The sequence below is a fragment of the Parasteatoda tepidariorum genome, chromosome 8 (genome assembly GCF_982258835.1).
Source record: "Parasteatoda tepidariorum strain Cologne lab strain chromosome 8, Ptep-v5.0, whole genome shotgun sequence".
NCBI classification, from domain to species: Eukaryota; Metazoa; Arthropoda; class Arachnida; order Araneae; family Theridiidae; genus Parasteatoda; species Parasteatoda tepidariorum.
Window position 1 is genome coordinate 39,379,383 of NC_141762.1, and position 17,016 is coordinate 39,396,398.

General features: G+C 28.1%; 1 protein-coding gene across 2 annotated transcripts in view; it reads left to right on the forward strand.

Moving 5' to 3' along the window:
* Window positions 1-17,016, forward strand: part of LOC107457100 (ferric reductase 1) — a 97,999-nt gene that overhangs the window by 244 nt on the left and 80,739 nt on the right. The window contains exon 1 of one of the 2 annotated variants that reach the window (XM_071181484.2): window positions 12,895-13,010. The exons of the other annotated variant lie outside the window; for it this stretch is intronic. The gene's annotated coding sequence lies outside the window, so the exon portion shown is untranslated. Of the gene's footprint in view, window positions 1-12,894; window positions 13,011-17,016 lie in introns of those variants that run through there. 2 annotated transcript variants of the gene reach the window in all.

Genomic DNA, 17,016 nt, shown 5'->3' on the forward strand with positions numbered 1-17,016 from the left:
TTTCAAATTAATCACTTTCATAGTTTTTATCATGTCAAAATTAATGTTTCACAGTGAAAAAAATGTGGAAATTAATTATTTTGGTTACCACATAATTAGTTCTTATGTAAACTTAGCATGCATATATTTATGTCAAAAAGAGTTGTTACTATAGAAGAAACAGAGCTTTTTTTTCATGTTTAGAAGCATGAAAAAGCATTTAGAAGCATTTTTTTTCATGTTTGGATACACGGGATCAAATTTATTGTCTTTTGAAAGCATGAAATATTGGATCGGAAACTGATTGAAAATTATGGGGTTCTGGAGTTCGTGGACCTCAAAGAATAAGCCCGCTTTCTTCGTACTCGCGAGATGTTTTGCTCACTTCCAGGATCGAACTCACACAACTCTCAGCTTTCAACTGGTGGGGAGAGTTTCTCTCTGTCTAACCAGTTGCGCCACTAATTTTTAAAAGTTTTTTTTTCTATGAAAGTTGGTGATTCATTTACAATTTCATAAAGTCTATATGTATTTACCTTAGACTGATAGTTCGAATGTCTCTTAAAGAAGAGTTGAAATCAAGTTTAATCTACCTAGCCTAGCGGTGCTTAAATAGAGTTCCCTAGGGTTCTGTGGAAGAGATTCTGAGAGTTAAGACTTTTTTTAAAATTTTTCAAATTTGTAATTTTATTTAGGTTCAATCAATAATCTATTATTTACTTATTTTTTTACTACCTTTATGAAATTATATATAAACTAAAATGCCAAAGTGAGAAAAATGAAAATTTTTACGAACAGTAATAATAATTATTTTTCTAACAGCAATTATAAAATAATTATGAAAAAGCATATGTATTTATAAAAAAATTGCAATAGTATTTCATATTTCGCTTTTCAAATCAAAATTGAATAACTGATTTCTTTAATGAAGAAATATGTTTCCTTAATAACCTTTTTTACAACAATATAGAAGCACATTTTTAGCTAGACTAGACTGTGAATTCAACTGTCAAACATAAAACCTAATTTAAGATTATTAATAATTAAACGATGAAAAAAATCATTAATCTTGTCAAATAAAAAAAAAGTCCAGAAGTGAAATTAAGTATTCTTTAAATGGGAATTTGTCTTAATTATGAAGTCGGGGCACCGCCGCAAGAAATTTGATTATTTAGGATTACATACGCGAAACACATTAGGAACCACTGACCCTAGCCGATAAATAATTAAAAAAATATATTGACTTATAAAATGTAACAGAAAAATAAAATAAATAATAAGCATTTTAATGTTTAAATTTTCGAACTCTTTTATTTTTATTTTTTTCTCTCTTCCATTTTACTTTGTTAAATGTGTTACAATGATTCTATTTAATAGACATCACGCGTCAGTCATCATGCTTTAAAACATATCCTTATCTTAGCTCATTTTAAATGTATTCCTCATTTTCGTCTTCAAAATGGTTTTGACACGTAATAAAATTTGATTGTAGAAATTTATCGAATATTCCATTGCTGGAAGAAGTACCTATTTTTTCTCTCTCCTCTTTTTCTTTAAATTTCTTTAAATAACGTTTTCTGTTTTCCACACTTGGACGGTCTGATGCACATGAAAGAATTTTCGTCTTCAAGTGGGAATAAAAACACAGTTTCGGGAACCTTTTTTCTTTTTTTTTTATCTCCTTTAAATATTATCTTTAATTGCGAAACGTATTTTTGTTCAGATAAGGTTTATATTAATTACTCATGTTTTTTTTAAAATTTATATGCAAATAAGCCTTATTTGGGGGGGAAAAAATCTAATTTTTGAAAGATATTTTAAAGGTTGGCATCAGAAATAGAAAGTAGAAAAAAATGAACTTTAATTTTTTTTAAATAATTAAGCCTATATACTTTTTCTATACCATTTAAATGTTTTTCACAGTTCCCCTTCTATAGTGTTTAATTAATATTAAATATGGTGAAAATGTCATTGTCATATCTGTTGCTACAATTCCTACAATTTTTAAACATTTTGGGCAACTATACTTCAGATTTAACTTTAATACTAATGGTAAACTTAAATTTTTAAAGATTTTTAGGAGATTATATCAATAATTTGACATAGTAATAGTTCGACGGAGAGTTTTTGGACACAGCTCGACATGCGCATTTACACTGCTCAAATTGAGTGTTTAAGAAAATGGAGATAGCTCGAATGCATGTTTACGAAAATGGACACAACACAAAATGTGTGATTAAGGAAAGGGGCAAAATTTGTAATGCGTGTTTAGGAAAATGGGCATAGCTATTAAAGAAAATGGACATAGCATTTCATTCCGGTGTTCAAACTTTTTTTATGAGTATTCTTCTTTTTTAAAGAATAAACTAATGAACACAACTATAGTCTTAATGTGATATCGTTCATTTACATAAATCATTTTGTGGATTTTATTAAATTAGTTTTTTTCTTAAATTGTAGAATTGGAATTTAGTCTGTGAATTAATTCAAAATAAATTTGAAAACGTTTCCAATTAATTACTCAAATTCAAAGAACAAATAAGGATAGAGAGGCTATTGAATTGCTTAAAACTTATTTCATAATCTAAATAAAATAATAGTTATAAATCGCTTTTTAATTCACTCCTAAGAAAAATTATGGTTTGGTATCGACTTGAAGTTTTGAGTTTTTAATTAATTGTTTTGAGTTTGTAATTAATTTTTTAATTAATTGTTTTCAGTTTTTAATTAATTGTTAAAAAAATTGAAGATTGAGATGGTTTTTTGCTCGTAAGAAAAGCTAAAATACGCTACGAATTAAATACGTGCCGCAATATTTTTTTTACTATGTCTTTTTGTTAAAAAATTTCCCTAATTTTTTAAATAAAAAATACAAATCTTTATGTAAATATATGCTGTGTTTCACGATTGTGTATGAATGAGAAAAAAAAATAAGGTGTGCAGTTACAAGTTCCTAGTATATACGATTCTCAAGTTTTTTTTTAGATTTTTCTCTTATTTATAATAATATTTTTTACATGAACACAAATTAGATTTCAAACATAATCAGAATCGGCGGCACAGTTGTGTAGCTATAAGTGCTATTTACGTATTCTAGGTTACGTTATTTTCCATTTGAACAAAATTATGCGAAATAATTATACGATACTTTACTAGAATGCAAAAAGAACATTGATTCACATGTGAAGTAATGAAATGAATTGTGAAAATCTGTGATTACTGGTATAAAATAGAACAACCTTTAATTGGTAGAAAATTGATAACGGCAACAAAACTGAACGCATCATTTAACAAGACGGAGTTGATGTTTACAACTGATTAACCTACATTTTTTCACATGTTAATAATTTTTGTTCGATTTTGAAGAAAGGAACAAAACTGTTCATACTCAATTAGATTAATGTTTGCTTTTTATTGCTACATCTCTATTTTGTCGAATGCTTTTATGTGACAGTTATTACTTATCCAGATCATGGAAAGAAAAAATATATATTTTTTATTTCGGTCATTACTGTTTCAACGCATATTTTACGAAACAAAAGACGGCATTTTATATCGTATTTTCTCAACGATGTTCTGATGGGGAAACATTGGTTCAGAAAACGAAACCCGGAAATAATTTGCTAATAGCGTTGTCTTAGCAACAGTGCGGTAAGAAAAAACACCGCGACTGAAAAACCGGGTAAAATTTGGTGAATTTGTTCCCGCAATAATAGATGGCCACATAAGTTACAGTAATTCTTGTTTAAATATTGATGGTGACCGATCGCCCTGTTTTTTTCCCTTCTTAATGTATTCTTAATGAGCTATTTCTTTTAACAGAACTTTTCTTAATGTCTTATATTTACATTATACTTTTGCGAATACGATAAATATTTGTCTTAAGAATACCAATGACAAGAATGGAAAGGGCATTAATTTTTCGAAAGTTCTAACGAAGTTCATACTGAGCGATAGATTTCAAATCTGCATCAATTTAATCAATAAATGATGAGCTTAAAATATCAAATCAAAATTTTAAATCCAGCGTTTAGGACAAGTTATGACGTGAACAAAGTCTCGTTTTTAATTTAGGAACAGATATGATTTGAAACCACCGCTTTAAAAATTCATTTTGTAAAGTTATTCAACTCTCTGCTTGTAACTGGTTTAATCAGGATAATAATCCGTAGAATACTACAAATTACAAAAGCTATATTTAGATTTGAATTTAAAATGCTGTTTTATTAATAATATAAAATGGTAAGTAATTTATGAAATGTATTTTGAACATTAATGTATTGCCACTGTTTTGGTAATGCATCGTAAAAAGGTGGCCTAATTTTATTTATTCCAAACGTGACTAATTGTTCTGAAAATGTCCAATTATTTTAAATATGAAATTGTTTGAATTTTTCCAAAAATACTTAATTGGGTAATATATAGAAACAGACTTCATAATGTCATTTTTTTAAATTACGGAGTTGCATCAATGCTATTAGATTGGCAAGTGGTGTATTTTTATTTCTACCAAAATGTGAATATTATTGAAACACCAGGTCTTATATGGTTAAAGTTTTATTTCGCGGATTAAAAATGTCACTTTGATTGATTATTTTAGAAAGAGCATAAATACCGCAGTACTAATTACACAAAAAAATATTTACCTCTTGATCTTCTCTTAATAAAAACTTCATCCACGTCTCAAAAACATCTTAGTCATCTTTCCTACATATATTTTTATTAAATTGTTCTTTTATTTTTGTAGCAACCTTAGTCCGTCTTTTAAACTATGTATTATTTATTAAACTAGAAGACTCTTCATTAGAATGTCACAAGTAGATTGTCACTAATGCAGAGTTTAGAAGTATTTCTAATGCCTTTGAACTCGACATTCTAATATATGTTCGGTGAATCTCTGTAATATAAAATGAAAGACGAGTGCCAGGAAACTTAACCGAAACAAAAACAATGAAACAGATAAATAAAAATAAAATAATATTCAAAACATCAATGAAACGTTTTTATTTCACCCTAAATTAGAAAATTTTGATTTACTCTTCTGAAATTTTCCGAATAATATTACATAATATTATTTGAATTTTTTTTTCACACTTTAAACAAAGTTCGTCTGATACTTAAATTTAGTAGAGTGGTTATTTCACCGACTGACACAAATTTTCACTATGATGAAAAAAACAATTAAAAATTTTTTCTCAATCTATTAGAAAATCCAATTAATATTATGCTTGCAGCTAAATCGAAATTTTTGCAAATATATACATAATTCATGTGAGCAGAAAGATATAAAACATTCTACGTGTAAAAAATTCGAGGAATGTTTCTTATTGTGCTACCAGAGTTTTATGTTTTCAAAATTGTAGAATTATTAAATAAAACAGAACGATATTTTTAATAGTTGTTTTGCTGTTTCTGTACGAAAGGAATCCATTTTTATATAGAAATATTTATACATTGGTTCTAATATTACGTATTTGCATAAACATTACGAACGTGAAATTGTATTAAAAAAGCAGTGAGTTTATTAAAATTTCCTTGTAATCTTATTGAAAAATGAATAAAAATGTTTTCAAAAACTTTTAAATATTCTAGTTGTAAATTTTCTTAATAAATAGGAAATATCTTTAGTATGAGTTTAGTTTCTTACATATTAGTTTCATATTTTTATTGGTTTTTCATGTATTCATTAGTAAATTCATTAAATTGACTTGTGGTAAAATACTATTCTGACATATGTAAGTATTTCTACAAAATAAGATCTTCTGATACTCGTTAAAATACTCAACAAATTTTTAAGCAAAGATATTTTGAATATTCAGTGATTTGTTTTTTTTTAATGTTAATGTTTTTGAAGTTTGGTTTGATTTTAACAATTAACTTCAATGGACTGTTTATTTCGAATTCCTTAGATCAAGATTGAATATAAGAAAAGTATTTTTGATCTGACTTTGCAAAGACAAAAATATTTTTGAAGTTTTTTATTTTATTTTAAAGCTTTTTATTAAAAATTATTCTAAAATTATTTAAACTAAAAATAATATCAATACATTTGTAACTGTTACATTATAAAACGTTGCTAAAATATTATTTCAATAAAGCTTGATTTACGAGTGGTTAATAAAATATTTAAACAACAAAGATAAAATATAGCTTTTGACAAGTAAATAGTACACAGTGTTGTTCGATCATAAATCACTTTGTATTCATACGGTCATTGTAAATAGCCTTCCTGGAATAGTAAACAAGACATTATTTTTCTTCGTAAATGGGTCGCTCGGACCATTACACGCAAACGATAGTCAAATCTATATTACATTTAATTTTTCCAATTGGTTTCTGAGAAAAATTTCATATCGTTTCAGGAAAATATTATTTATTTGATATGCTCGAAAGAGTTGTATTAAAAAAAGAGTAAAATTACAAAAACTGTTTTGAGAATGTTGTATTGTAATACATTCCTTGCACAAGAATTCGTTTATGTTCGATGAAATTTGCAGTTTTGATTCGTAATCAATTTCGAAACTTTATGTGTTCTAGATTAGTGAGTTTGATTTGTTTAGTTTAGTCTATTCTTAATTAAATATTATTAAAATATTGCTTAGGGAATGCTAATTTATACAATTTCAAGAATTATGGAAACATATTTTAAGAGAAATTGTCCTGATGGAAATTGATTACATGAATGAATATCTCTATTCTATATCTTTTATTTATATTTTTGCCCTATGAATTTATCGTCATAGTTATATTATCCGTAGTTCTATGAATATAGAATTATTGATAACGATTAAACTTATGTGTTTCATTTTATTTTTATAAATGGGTTTTATATTTGTAAAAATACTTAGAAACTTGGACTGTTTGCTGAAAAGAGGAGAAATATCAGTGACTTTGTTTTTGTAAAATTCCTATCTTGCTTAGAATTTAAAAAAAAAACTTTTATCTTTTTTCTTTTCTTGGACTTTTCAACAGTGGGTTATAAAATATCACGTAAGCGAACTTTTTTTTATTTATAGCACGGAATGCGTGTTTCATTAAAAAGGGCATTGTTTAAAATACGGGTTTAAAACATTGAATAAAGATTTATATTAAAAACGCGTACAAAATGTTTTATGCATTATGAATTTATTTGAACGTATTAATTAATTTTTTTTAAATAAAAAGAGCAATAATTAGCTCTTAGACGTAGCACCTTATAAACGGTGAATTAAGAGTTAAGATATACTTAAGTAATAAATCTACTTTAGTAATAAATCTACTTTTATTTATTGGGCAAATCTAGGATAGATAGCCATAGTTTCTACAAATCGAAATGACGTTCTAAGGCTAGAAATTGAAGAAATGTTTTTGTATATTTTAAATTCTCATACATGAACTCAACATATTTGGGAGCAAAAAATAGGGGAATATTGAGAATAAAATATGAAAAACAAATATTGTTTGAAATTAAGCTAACAAAGGCCGTCTCTTCTTAATGTCGAGGTGAGATGATCGTCTAATACTGTAAAGGAAAAGTGAAGTTAAAACGAGCAGATGGGACACCGGTGTCTATTATATATATATATTTTTTCTGACGCTCTAATTACTAGCAAAAATATGTTTTGGTATTTTTTCATTAGAAAAAAACGCAGTTTAATATTTACTAAAAAATTCTGCTAAATTATTGGAATTTTATCTGTACTAAAATGTTCCAAAAAAGTAGTTTGAAAAAATAGTAGTTTTATTCATATTCAAAAATTTATTAATAATAGATTTTGTAAATATAAGAAATTTTAATGATGGATAACTGCTTCTCTCACATCTCAATAACTTCAAATAAGTGCAAATTTGAAAAATTACTGTTTGGAAGTGAGCCCTGTTTACCTTTAACGCAGAAATAGATGCAGGTGTTTCATGCTGTATTTCATAATCACAAATTATTAAATTATAAATATATGTTCACTTATTTTGACTGACCTAAATAAATGCGAAATAACGAAAAAGTATGAAAAATATGTTAAGTAAAAATGCTGCGACAAAGGGTTAAACAAAAAGCATTCAAAATAAAATTTTGAATATATTATTATCTAATTTTTGTAACGTTTTTTTTTTTGCTTTAAGATTATTTTTTTTTTGACAATTTGTTAGTCAGTTGATTAAAGTCTGTAAAGTTCTTAATGTTCTATTCACACCGAGCGAAACCGGAACAAACTTTCAACTACTGGTGATTTAGCTTGAAATAAAGTAAAATTTTGCCACACCCATCTCATTTTATACATTCAAATAAGTATTTGAGATTCGAATTGTAATTCATAACTCTGGCATAGGTTTAGCAAGTTATTAATTTTGTAGCACATAAACTTCCCAGAATTAGAGAAGTTTGATTTAACGATCGAACCATTAAATAATCAATAGACGTCATTTATTCTGAGGAATATTAGAATATTCACGTGAATCAAGTACCAAAATAATGGAAGGAAGGGAAAGAAATGAGTTTGTGTTGCGAGAAGGTATGCAGATTGTTTTTACCACCTCTGGGTTTAGGGTGGAGATATCTATGTCACGTGATTGATATAATTAGGCCAGTGATCTTTACGGGGGCCCAGATGTGATTTTGATTTAAGATTGTTTGATTATTGGGGAAATAGATGCTATGTCCTACTTAAGGCTCTGTTTTAACTAAAGCTTGTGCGTTTTTGTTAGCAGTGCTTTCACTTTCTCGCCCTGTCTAGAAAAAGTCTGACAAACTAAAACTAGACGCTAGAATATTACGTAACCACAGCCTGTTTCTTATGAATATGGCGGAAGAAAAAGGAATTTAATGCGGAAATGCCCAAGGAAAGGACTCTTTCTAATGGATACTACAACGCTTATAAAATTTTCTTGGGTTTGAAAATTATACTTAATAACGGACAATCCCTCTTTATTTAAAATATGGTTGAATATTAAAATTATTATTTGAAAACTTAATTTTTTCAAATGATGTAAAATTTGAAGAAACTTTCTAAACAATCTTAAGCTTAGTCGAAAGCTCTTTCCCATCTATTATGTGGATAGCTTTAAATTGATTCTTTTAAGAAACTATTGAATTGATTTCCAAAAACTCTTTAATTTATTTCACATTTTCACTATATTTAGACACAGATTTTTGTTTAAAATTTCGTTTCTTGATATTACAACAGTTAATTTTTTGACCAAATAAATTTTTTGAATTTTAATTTCAAAAATCCGTTTTTTAATTATTTGAGAACGAACAGTATTTGCTTTGTTACAAAGTATTACAAGTTAGCCAACAAAAAATTACTTACGTAAAAATTAGTTTTTTTTTTAATTTAATTTTTACTAAGAATCTTGGGAGTTCTGATGAAATTTGGCATTATCATTAAATAATTATAAACAATGAACCACACTTTTAACTCAGCAAAAAACACTTGAATTTGCCAAAATAGATTTATTATAGATCGAAATTAATATTAATTGTGAAATTAGTGAAGTCGAATTTTATTCTTATATTTGTGTTAATATTTAAAAATATGCAAGTCTTTCATCAGAAAACTCAGATATAATGCTTGTAGTTAATTTAAAAAATCTATTTCAATTTTCACGGTGGATAATTGTTATAATTTGAGTTATTCTTTTGCTCATTCTGTACAATATTAAGAGGATCGCAGGAGAAACTTTTCACTACCGCAGTGAAATACTTTTCATAGCAAATTCTACTTCTAATGATGTTTTGAAACTTAAAGTTATGCAAAAAATAAGTTCTAATATACCTAGGGTAAACCATCAAGTTTGAAGTGCAGAAGAAAACTTAAAAAATATCAAAACACAAACAAATTATTAGACTATAACTTCCCCATTGCGTATCCATAAGCAATCCTGCCATAATTTTTTATGATATTTTGAAATCGCCACAATTTCTTGAATATTTTGCCATTTGCTTTTGTTATTTTGAAATTATTTTGCAGCATTTGAAACTCCATTGTTAACTCTATGTTGACCTGAACTATTTTTTTTCTATATTTCAAATTTTAAACTACTTATGTAGGTTTAAAATAATTTGACGTAAAGAGCTCTTTCCTCGATATAGAGGACGCTATGCTAACCGGAGAAACCCTTCATAATAAATTCTCTTTTAATTACTCTAATTTAAAAGTTGAAGTAAAAAAAAAAATGAGGTAAACCAATAATAAACAAGTTTCAAGTGCTGACAACTTTTTTCCTGAACATCAGATTACAAGTAAATTATGACCGGATTACTTACCCTCTCTATAAAAGCAGTTAATCATGCCAAAATTTGCAATTAGATTTTTTTTTAAAATCAGCGTTTGAAACTTTATAGTTTTCATTTGGTTTATCTGAACTTATTTTTTTTATTCTTCACATTTTGAAATTTTATGTAGTTTAAAAAGAATTCCCCTTCAATAGTTTCTCTACACTCTTAGAAATTTCTCGAAAAAAATGGTTGGATCTTTGAACAAAATATCACCAACTAAATAGTTCCATGAATGATATTCAACTTATAATCGTGTGTTGTCAACTAATAATAATAAATAAAAAGTACTATTTTATGACAACAACAGCCCTATATAAATCTACACTGTTTGAAATTTCTTTGAAAAAAAATGCTTAAATACCAATTTATTTAATTATTTTACCATATTTAAACAAAACAGTCAAATAATCATAAATAAGATGGTATTCTGAATGTCAACGGTGAGAAAAACCGTTTATCAACTGCTTTCACCTAATATGGTTTAACAACCAGAATTTTATCACACCAACTAGATCCACCTAAGGAAGCCACTTAGTTCCCTGCTGATGGGTACATGTAATAGGCGAGAGGAATAATTTGTCAATTTTATGATTGACGGAATGGGGGTTTGAGTCTCAGCATTGACGCTACGATATTTTCACCATTCCCTTCTGCACATGAAGAATTTCTAGTGTCTTGCCCTTCCCGATTTGTGAACCTAGGATATTAGAATACGATTCTCACATTAAGCACCACAACGCTGATGACACTATTACGCTGCTAAACTATCCATTATGTCCAGTTAAATTTCTTTTTGTGCGGTTTTGTAGCCATTCTAGTCGTAAATAGTTAAAAAATCGTGTAGATTTGTATTCATAGTGTTTTTTTTAACCATACTAGTTGTAAACGTTTTTAAAAACGTAAAGGTGAAAAAATGTTTTTTCCGTAAACTTCACCGTTAATTGGATGGACAGACTGCTACCAGTTATTTTACAATAGTTTTAGAATGAAAATTCTAACAGTGTAACTGTTTAGCGTTTTCTATGACAAAGTTATTACTGAGGGTAGTTACAAACTTGTTCCTTTTAATAACTAAGACGAAATGAAAGAAAATGTACACGGAAGTATTCTCAAGGACAAACGTTCTTTTACTCTCATAGAAATACTAAGCTTAAACAAATAAAGTTGAAGATATATTATTTATATATCTTTCTCTAGGGTGTAACGAAAAAAAAAATAGTTGTTGCAAAACTGGTTTCAGCTTTGTTTGTTGTTGAATAACGTAAGAAAAGCTTTTTATGGGAACTTTCGGCACCTAAGTAAAAATGTGTTTCTTGTGTACGAGTATTTAGCACGTTGAAGAGGGAGGGGGATGCGACTTTGAAATGTATCATTACAATGTTGGATTTTTTATTCTAAAATAATAGCAAAATTACCAGCAGCAGTATGTCCATCCAATTGATCATAAAGTGTACGGTAAATTTTTTTTTACCTTCATGGCTTCAGAAAACGTCTAAAACTAGTATGGTTAAAAACCATGAATACAAAACTACACGGTTTTTTAACCGTTTACATCTAGTATGGTTTCAAAACAGTAAAAAACAGCATGGTTTCAAAATAGTAACTGTCCAGTGTCACAAATTAGGTAGTGCAAGACTCTGGAAACTTTTCATGTGTTGAAGGGAATGGAGGAAATATTGTGATGTCAAAGTGGGGATTCAAACCCCGGTTTTGTTGGTCATGAGATGGACAGATTAGCCCTCTCGGTGATATGCACCCATCAGCCGAGAGCTAAGTGGCTTCATTAGGTGGGTTTAGTTGGTGCGATACAATTCTGTTCACCGTATTAGGTGAAAAAAGTTAATAAACGGTTTTTCTCGCAGTTAACAGTTTGAATACCAACTTATTTTACAGTTATTTTACTCTTTTATTTGAATATGGTATGTTAATAATTAAATAAATTGGTATTTAAACATTTTTTTCAGAAAAATTTCAAACATTGTGGATTTATAAAGGGCTGTTGTTGTCATGAAATATGACCATTTATTAACACTAGTTGACTACACACGATTATTGTAAGTTGAATATCACCTAGGGAATTATTTAGTTGGTGATATTTTGTTCGAGGACCCAATTTTATAATTCCTCAATTTCTTTCTCAATTTACAACTTTCTATCCTGATCAATTTCGTCAATAAATCATTCGTATTCTTTTATTGATTAATTTTATTGAACATTTTCAATTAGTTACAAAAGAAAGTATTAAATACACAAAAGTTAGCACAAAAAACCCTACTTATGTTTCAAGAATGATTTTATAGCCTAAAAATAAATAATATCTGTATGATTTTTGATATGTTTTTAATGATATATTTTATTTTCGTTGTAACCGTGACTTTGAGAATTACTAATGATCAGCTCAAAGCCAATGTTACCCTTTTTTAGTATTCTACGTTCCATAAAAATATTTATCGAATGCTTCGTAGTCGTTAGATTTCCTCATAAAATTTCTTCTCGAACTGTAGACTTTATTGTACAAGTAACCATTATAATAAATGACACTGCATCAATTGTAATATTTACTAAAAAAACGTAAAAACTTGTTTTAATATTTGAGTTTTTTTAGATAATGACAACAGTTAAAATTTTCTGATTTCTCCTTAAATAAAATACCCTAGTTTCAGCAATACGTCTAAATAAAGAGGTATCCTAAATCAAGATAATTTCTATTTGCCTGCTAAGACAGCATATTTTTGATCATTGATTTTAAGAATTCATTTATAAGATTTTACTTAATGTAAGTATATTATGCTTTAACTATTTATTTCTTAAATATGAATACATGTGCATAGTTTCAATGTAGCCATGAATTCAATTAATTGTTTTTATAAATTCTTAACTATTTACAGCTTTTTTATCCGTAACTACTGGTTCATTACTATGAAATTGTTTTAATAAATCCATAAAGGTATTCATAACAAAATACGGTGAAAGTATAAATTTTTTGGAACACTTTGTTGCTCTGTATCTCATGCAGTGTACTGTTATGAGAATGTAGAAAGTATTGGTGTTTAAATGTCAGAAATGGCAGGAAAAGTGTGCAGTCCTCCAATGTTAGAATTTTAATTTCAAAATTATAGTAAAATAACTGGCAGCAGTTGGTCCATCCAATTAACATTAAAATTTTCGGTAAAGAACATTTTTTACCTTTACGGTTTTGATACCATTTTCAACTAGAATGATTAAAAAACTTTGAATACAATGACGGCTTTTTAACCATATTGGAAACAGCATTTTTTCAAAACAGTAAAAAAGGGAATATAACAGGACTTAGGAGATAGTTTAGCAGCTTTATGGTGCTGACAAAAAAATCAAAGACATGAATCTACGCATGAATGAGAGTATCGTATTTGAAGAGCCAAGTGTCACAAATTAGGTAGTGCAGGATTCTGGGTTGCAGGATATCGTGTGTTGAAGGGAATGGAGAAAATATTGTGGTGTTAAATTGTGGTGTGACTTGAACCCCCATTTTGTCGGACATGAGATAGACAGAATAGCTCTCTCGGCTATAATATGTATCCGTCTGCAAAGAATGCTTTGTTGCTTCATTAGGAGCATAGTTGGTGGGATAAAATTCTGGTTGTTTAACCGTATTAGGTGGAAGAATTTAATAAACGGTTTTTCTCACAGTTAACAGCTTAAATGTCATCTTATTTATGATTATTTGACTGTCTTGTTCGTATATGGTAAAATAAAAATTTAATAAATTGTTATTTATCCACTTTTCCAAGAAATTTCTAACAGCGTGTAAGTATAGCGATATGGAGAATTATGCATTTGTCAATTATGAGAGGAATTGTAGAGCTTAGTTGATGACTATATTACTTAATATTTCAGTCATTTTGAGAAAATGAACTTTATTTCGAGTACAAGCTTTAGGAAAATGTCTGTCAAAATATTTCTTTTATTAGATCCATTTTAAAAGGAAGCCATACTGCGGTAGAAACTTTTCGTCTCTTCACCTCCATAACTAATTTTAAATTTAATATATTGTGAATTTTTGACTGCAATTAAAACTCTAGTTTCAATCTGGATTTGCTTAGGTTTACTCAAGTTTAAATAGGTTTACTTTAGGTTTGCTTGAAATAACTTTTTCTTTATTTTAAATTTTAAATTAGTAATGGAAGGGAACCAGAATTTGTGACATAAGGCTTTTTCCCTGGTATGGTTTCATCTTTAGAACATGCTAAAAAATCATCCTTCTACATTTGAAATTGTCTAAAAGATGATTTTAAGCTTTGAAATTTGAGTATAAAAATGTCACTTAACTGATTACTACTTTCATTAACTTCACTGATTTTTAAAATGTCACTTAAAGTGTACTTCCACAAACCACAAAAGTAAACGTATTTCTACAAATTATTAACCAGAGTACTAGTGTTATTGAAATCACAACCACACTGATTTTTCTTTTATTTATGAGAGAATACAACAGGTGCTGTTGGTTTTTTCAATTAAAAATAGCTTTAAGATATTTTTTAAATCGCATTTTCTATTCTTACAGAGTTAGCAAATTTGTAGTAGTTAACTGTTTAATAAAACTTTTTTAATTTTTTTTCTTTAAAAATTTTAGGAATATGATTAGAATTGATGCTGATATTAATATGTATTATATGCTTAAAGTTGATATTAATGTTTTACAACAATTCTGCTCGATAACAAATATTTGCATTGTTTTCGTTATTTATTTGTAATTAATTTCAACAATGTTTAGTTGGGGATTATGCACATTTTATTAGCCAAATAAATGGTCTTTGAAAGCGGCAATGTACATGAAAATTAATATAATATTATTTTTCGTATAGTATATATTTGAATGAGGACGAATGTCCAATATTTTAATTAAGTTTATTTTAGAGCAATATATAATTATTTTGATAAAGGTATAGTTAATGGTGTCAATGGAATTTTACGTTTATTTTACTAACGCCAAAATAATTTATTTTATCTACTTCAATAATTTGGTTCTTGCTGAATGACGCTATTAATTTAGTTTAACCAAAGATGTATGCCATTTAAGACTTACGAGAGAAAAAATTAGGGAAAACTTTTAGACGTCTAACTATCATTTATGTCTGCCTTTATGCTCACATATTTTACCCTAGATATTTTAAACGCTGTTATATATTTATGTAGTTTTGGTGCAACTATATGTTCATAACAAAAGAATTAAAAAACACTATTCACTAGTAAACAAGGAATTGAAAAAATTACGAATTTTTATAGATATAATCGTTGTTCTTGATTTTTTTATAACAAAAATTTATAGAAATTATAACTGAAATGCCTTTGTTTTCTTTGGACAAATAAATTGATTTTAAATAATTAGTAGAACCTTTAGTATCAACGACCTTGACAATGATTCGATAAATATTTCTTTTTTTCCCTCACGCGTGGTGAAACGCAAAATTTTGCTTTATATAAGTTAATTTTTCACAAGCATGTTAAAAATACATATTAAGGTTGGTGGTTAGAGAATACTTGGTACATATAATCCACTTTTTTTTAGTAGAATATAGGCATAATTTCAATTATTAAAGTTTTACACAATAACGGAACAGACACTTTGCCCGATTTTGATGTCATGCAATTTAACATGATTCAATATGGTCACGGTCGCTTTATCTGTTCCTTTAAAACGAGCTTTTGTTTTTCTTCATAAAAGAATGCAAGCTTATTCATGTATCTATAAAGTAGACAAAAAAAAAAGATTATTAAGGAGGAGAGGATACAGTTAAATCTCCATAACCGTATTGTAATTTTTATCCAATCAGCCGGAACAGTGCTTTACTCGTTCAAGGCTTTTTTCACAATCGCAATGTCTGGTAGATTAATTAATGGTGTGAAAATGAGTTGCAAAATTAAAACTTGAACAATACATGGAATCATTTTGTGTCAAATCTTTCTTGAAAATTGTCGGGCTGAAAAGGCAGATTATTCAAATATGCTTTCTAAAAAATTTGTCCCCTGGATTATGGTTATTGACTGATTAAAAGAGTTCTAGTTACTGACCGTAAAAATAAATTTATGCCCGTAAAGCTATTATGGAAATAAAAATACAGGTCTGTCCGTAAATGTTTTCTTACAATATGTATTTCAATTTATGGTAAAAATGTACTTGGGAGTGCCCCTTGGCGAAATTGGCGACTTATGTTTAGCGCCGTTCTGTTTGCGCGGAACACCGTGGTAACAGGAATAACGGCCAAAACATAATGATATTTTAATAAAACATTGCAAAATTTCAACAAAATATTGGCCAAAACTTTATAAAATTGCAATGAACACAATATAAGCAAAATTAATAGACCCAATAAAATGCATTATGAATCGAAACAAAAATCAATGATGACAGCACAGAAAGAAAAGGAAAATAAAAACACAACTAACTTCTTTATTAAGCTTGAATATCCTCAGATTTAGGTGCACAGAGTTCTCTAATAGCATCATGAATAGAATATGTGTACCTCCATCGCCACATAAATTCGGCGAAATACGAATCGAAAATGGCGTCTGTGGTACCGGACAGGCGGAGACATTTTTTTCTAAAGTCCTTTTTTATGACTGCCCACATACCTTCGATCTTACTGATCAGAAGCAAAAGTTACCTTAACAGCCGGTATCCAACGTAGAACTAACGGACCCTTGAAATTACATATACCATTGAACATTTAAAAATAACGCTAAAATCTAAACCAATCAGAATCACGATTGGGTTTCAACATCGCTCAACTTGGCGATCAACC